This window comes from Pinus tabuliformis, chromosome 7, assembly GCF_031772625.1.
Source record: "Pinus tabuliformis cultivar Carrire ecotype Pingquan chromosome 7, CPIR1, whole genome shotgun sequence".
In the NCBI taxonomy this organism is placed as follows: Eukaryota; Viridiplantae; Streptophyta; class Pinopsida; order Pinales; family Pinaceae; genus Pinus; species Pinus tabuliformis.
Window position 1 is genome coordinate 1,878,377,424 of NC_142293.1, and position 6,625 is coordinate 1,878,384,048.

Sequence of the window (6,625 nt, forward strand, 5' to 3'; positions counted from 1 at the left end):
TGGCTTGGCAGGCTGAATTCTGGTGAAGTCCTCCTCGGTTTTTCGGCAGAGTTCCTTTCCTTGTACTTACTTAATATATTTCGGCCATCATGTTCCCCTTCTGACCTCATACATTAGGGGGCATCTGTTATAGCTCCAAATCCCACTCTTATGGTTTGTGATGCTGCACTCATGGCCTAGGGCAACCCCTCCTTCCAGACCTGGTCCACAAATTTAAAAAACAGTGTTTTATTCCCTATACGCGACATTGCCCTGAGTTAAACGCGTGTACACGCGGGTTTGTCACAGCCAACCCGCGTGTATCTATTAAAACACTTAAAAAAATATAATTTCCTCTTTTTCGGGTGGTGATCGCGGGTTTACCTGCTGGATCACCTGTTAGTGCCCGTGGCCCAACTGTTCCCAACCAACTCCTAACTAAAAAACTACTTTGGAGAGGGTATAAAAAGACATCAATGGGAAGGCCAAGGGGGGAGAGAAGAGAGCAAGATTATAATGCTGAGATTTTTCCCTTAGATCAGGTCTGAAGTCCTTAGTGCTTTCTGCACTTTCCCCCATCTTGCATAGGAAACCCTTGTTTCCATGTGTATTGGTGATCATTCATCCTTGATACCATCATTGGAGTAGGACTTGGAAGGAGCTCTTGTCGGAGGCTTGAGGCTGGAACGAATCCGGGAGGAAGCTTGCTTGGAGCCTGCTGAAGGTGTTCAGGTGATATCTTTCCGATATTTGTACTTTATTTGCCTTTATTTATAAAGAAACACATCTTTGTTCCCGAATAATCTTTCTTTATGCTTATGAAATTCTTGTGTTGAATTCTTGTGAAAGTGGTTACTTAAAGATCTTTTATAACTAACTTTATAGCATGAAGATGATTTATACATAAGTATTTGTACAGGTACTGTTGTGTTCTTTGATTTGTTTGTCTTGCAGGTCAAAGAAAGAAAAAGGGAACTCCAAGGAGGGTTTGCACCCTAACGGTCTTCTCGAACGTAGGACCATAGGTATGTGCCCTAAACCTTAGAATTTGCTTAAAAGTAAAGATGATGGCTGTGTGTGTGTTTCTTTAAATAAGAAATTTTCAGTCTGGTAGAGTCTTAGCCCAAAGGACCCTAGGGGTACTTTCCCTTCAACCATAGAGTTGGTGGGGAGATGGGGAGGGGGTGCCTAGATACACCCCTTTTGGGGAAATGTGTCCCCCACATTGGGAAATGTTTCCCTTGGTCCCACGCATAGCATGAGATACATGGGGGGCATGTCCCCGTGGCACATTGGAGATAATATGTGACAACAAAAAATGTAAGGTGGTTAAAATGTCGAAGCAGACATCTTTATAGATACGAAAACACACATTCCCCAAATTTTTAGAATATTAAAAAATATACATAAACCATCCAAAATTTTAAACTAACAGTCTTTCTTCATTGAAAAGCAAGTTGAAATATAACATACCACATACCAATGTGACATATATGATCTCATCATCTTGATTACCTCACTAATCTTAGGAGAATTCTTAGGGTGAAAAAAAAAATCCAACACACAAGTTTTTAACATGAAAGAACACATGAAGCAACATGATATCAATTAGAGACATTTGAAATCATAAATTAAAAGTATAGGCTCGTGGTCTCAATATATTTATGTAATTGCATGTCCATATTCATCACTGACATGAGTATATTCAGGTTGGCTTCAAGAGAATTTCTCAAATCCTCTATCAAAGGATCATCTATGTCAGAGAGTGAAGCCTTAGGATCCCCTTTGTTTTCTATCATGAAATTCACATTGATAGAACTATCTGTGTCCTTTTCCACATCATCAATGCAGGCATATGTCAAAGATGATTTATCATTTTGCTTCCAATCATTGAACATGAAAATAGAGTTATGTTTAGTGCACATGATATTCTCACCAGATTCATTTGAATGGTTATCTAATTTTCTCTTTGTATTTGTAGCATGCATATGTGAGTTGCTTAGAAGTCGCTTTGCATTAATCTTCCTATTGTTAGATGGAAGGGTATTCTTATTCTCAATATATTTTCCACGCATAGGACACTGAAATTGTAGCCTGTTGGTTTTCTAGGTTCAAAATATGCCGTCTATGATGCATTTGAGTATATTCAGGTTGGGTTCAAGAGAATTTCTCAAATACTCTATCAAAGGATCATCTATGTCAAAGAATGAAGCCTTAGGATCCCCTTTATTTTCTACCATAAAATTCACATTGACAAAACTATCTATGTCATTGTCCACATCATCACTGTAAGCATATGTCAAAGATGATTTATCATTTTGCTTCCGATCATCAAACGGGATAGTAGAGTCATGTTTAGTGCATATGACATTCTCACCATATTCATTTGAATGGTTATCTAATTTTCTCTTTGTATTTTAATCATGCATATGTGAGTTGCTTAGAAACTGCTTTGCCTTAATCTTCCTATTGTTAGATGGAAGGGAATTCTTATTATCAATATATTTTCCACACATAGGACATTGAAATTGAAACCTATTCAAGGACATAAGAGATCTCTAAATACATTCCAATAGGAAAGCAATCTTTTGAGCCATGCAAATTTTAAACTTTAATGTCTTCAAAATTTTATAGTCCCTTTCTATCGAGTTGGTGAATGGAGAACGTAAATATACTCCTTAAAACAACTAAACAAATGCTTCTAGCAAGTCATTGATATGAATTCATTAAAGTGGTAGAACATGAGATATCCACCAGCCCAAAAAAGGCAGGTCATTGTTGTATCAAAACCTATGCCATCTTTTTCTTCTTCCCTGTAGTGCTACAAGGGAGCTCTAGTTACCAATTCACATTGTTACTCTATAAGCAGCTTCAAAGGCATAATATTATGAATGTCATTGTACTAGAACGAATAGTTCTTCTAGATGTATTAGTATGCTACATTTGGAAACTTGTGCTGACCACTAAAGGATAAATATTGTTAGCTTTTTTCTTTCCTCTATATCAAAGGGCAACTCGTAGACATCCCCAATTAGAATAATTAAAATTGTGTTCATAATTTAATATTCTAGGCCAGCCCAACTTGTGTATATATAGACAATTCAAGTCCCCTTGCATGGATCATTAATTTGTGGTTTGTATTGGCCTTCTTAGAGGTTAATGGACAAGACAATATTAGCTTCTCGTCTGCCTCATTCTCTATGTATGTTATTTAGCTACATCGATAAGGATCTCTGGTATCATCATCAGTAATATTTCATTATTCATCAACACTTGCTAGGATAAGTTCCTAGAACTTTATATTTTAATTGAGGGATATAATTTTAAATAGAATTATGGAATCAAGAGACTTTGTAACAACAATCCTTGTATTGTTGAAGGGATTTGAGAGTCCTTGGGTCTAGTCCCTTAACGAATAAAATTGAACTTACTCCAATTCCCACATTCAAGCCTTTTCACTATATAATGAAGCAACACTTTTCTCCCCTTGCTATAATTTCATCATCCCTCCAAGTATGTTATCATTTGCATCCTAGTATAAGAGACAATATGACTAAGAAAAACTATTTTCCTCTTGTTGTAATTTTATTATCCCTCCAGAGATGCTACCGTATGCAACCTAGAATGAGAAAATAATAGTGTTCCAAGATAGCCCCATACAGGCTCTTTAGATGCAGTCAGTAATTCTACACAAACAAAAACATAGAGACAAGATTTAGTACATCCTTGGAATTTTCTAATTTAGAGACATGGAAAATATTCTTGCTTAACTTTGTAAAATACAAGAAACACGTGATCTAATAGACTCTACAATTAGATTTATGGAAAGCATGCTCATTTATGTTCTTGAGATTGAAAAGGTTAACACACTAATTCTACATCACCTTGACTCAAATTTGTATTCTTTTTGGATATCCTGCTAATATAAATTTAAATTTTAAATAACCATATGATCTTTGTAAATTTGAAAATATAGTCTCTTTTCTGATGGATAATTGCAAATGACTTGTAACATTATCCAGTGAAAGTCCCTCGAATTTCATAATCTTTATGATTTTTTTTGGAATTTCTCCCGTAAAAAACTTCAAAAACCAATGTTTTAGGAATTGGAAAATTTTCAGCTACGGAACCTCTCACTGCTAGGTTGAGACATGTTAAGGAAGTTCAAACTTACTATCTATTCTCAATTGATCCAATGTAGAAACAAATTTTTGAATAAGTTGCATGGTCCGGTGAACTCGTGCCCTCTTAATACAAGTAATGTCACCTGTAACCTCATCAAAAAATTCCCCACCACTGGTATCCTTCCTCCTTTTGGAAGATGTGTCTCGTGAATCACTTATTTCACAATCCTCACATTCTCCCAAGTCAATTTTGAGAGATTCTCTGCCCCATATATGCACTACATGTTGCCAAATGTTTCGTATCTCCTCTAACCTTATAAACTTAATGAAGTAATCTTAGGATCCATCTGTGATTCCTTTCATCACAACACTAGTGTCTTCATTTGTTGACATCACTACAGACATAATAATACAAGGGAATATGTGGTGTAGCATGGCTCAACTAATAAAACTAGTTGAATCTTAACTTCCTCCATTAGATATACAAAAATAAAAGGAAAAAATAATTTAAGTCGATCAGAATAATAGTGGAAAATAACAGTTAAAAACCTAATTCCAATAGTCAAACTATCAAGAAATGTTTGGACGAACTTCAACAATAACTCCAACTACTTTGAAAATGTTTTCGTTTGTTCATAAATTTGATGTTGCACACTATCTAGTGGGGTATTCAGATTTCATGTTCTAGAAAATGAGAAGCTAATCCTAGAGAGAAGGGAAACCAATTACTTAGTACAAGAAGATCTAGTCCCAATCCAACAATTTAAAGCAGCCTGAACCTGCCCTCATTTGGTAAGTACACCTTACACATAACCATATAATAATGGTCTTAGTTTTCCTTAACTATTGACATTTCTTGGGGAATTCACATGCATGTTGTCACTGAAACAATATAAAATAGTAGTGTCTCTGAGAAAATACCCTACTGAAAGCATATGTACACAATTGTAGTAACTATGAGAGAATCATAGAGTATCCAAATTAATATTGTTTGATTGAGCTTATGATCAAACCATCCCATATTAAAAATTCCTCATCACACGTCACAACATCAAAATGAAGACATGTTGCTGAGCATGACAAACCATTCCCATGAAGCCAGGAAGAGGGATAAGACTTGCATATCCCTGTGCAAGTCCCCTTGCGTGGATCACCGATTTGTGGTTTGTATTGGCCTTCTTAGAGGTTAATGGGCAAGACATTCTTAGCTTCTCGTCTGTCTAATTCTCTATGTATGTTCTTCTGCTACATCGATAAGGATCTCCAGTATCATTATCACTAATATTTCATTATTCATCAACACTTACTAGAAAATAATTTTCAAATTCAGATATAGATCACAGACAAGATAATTTATATTTAGTCTTAACTGAATATTAGGTCATTTTCTACAAACCACAACTCTTGGCACATTGAAAACCACGTTCACAGTATAAGAAATTTTCTCAATTCTAGATTGTTCAATGCAAGGAGAGGAATGTATTAACTTTATAGTGGAACCTAAGTAATGAGTACAATACCAGAGGTCCGTTAGATGGTGCTTGTGGAATGTATGTGCAGTCTCCCTTGGGGCCAAACCACTAGCCATGATAACTGCATTGCAAATCCCTGTCTTCAACTATCCTTCCTTCAGACAGAGGATCCATTCTATAAGGACAACTGTAATAAAAAACTTTCTAAGCCTGGCTACATTTGTCCCAGCAAACAATGATGTCAAGTCCCATAACAGTGAATGCATGAGGCACCCTCTTGTCCATCTTCTGAATTCTTCTTTGGCATCATGTCAAACAACAACGCTGAAGCTTATGCTCTCTTAAAAGGACTCACTCTAGCCAAGAGTTCTCAAATCCAAAATCTCATTGTGTTAGAAGACTCTGGCCTAATTATTTAACATATGCTATTCAACTCCAATCCTGCAGACTCTTTTTTGTCTTCCATTTTGGAAAATCAAGCAAAAATATAGTTCAATTTGAAAAGGTGAATTCATATCATATCTTTCACGAGCGAAACGTCATGGCGGACTCAAAATCCAATAGCACATCAAGGAAAAAGGTGTATATTATATGTTAACGATTGAGCTTATGATCAAACTATCCCATACTACAAATTCCTCATCACACGTCACAACAACAACATTAAGACATGGTTCTCAGCATGACAAACCATTCCCATGAAGCCAGGGTAGGAGGGATAAGACTTGCATATCCTTGTACACACTTAAATTAACCCACATTATGTCTAATAACGGCTTAGCCTTAGGAATCTGGTTTTAAGGTAGGAATATGGTGTCGTCTCTTAATGTGTAATTCATTGCTCCTTTTCAGTTTCAGGGAAGGGATGCAACATTTGCTTTTGGTGAGCTCTGGCACTCTAGCTCCGGTTCATCCCATACAGTGCGGACCATGGTCATGTATTTGACAAGGCTTGTGGTCAGTTCCATCTCAAAGTTTCTATTCTTTCCATCTCTCTGTATTCAATTGAGCTTAGATTTCTTGTTTTACAAATTGATGGTGGGTCTTGCT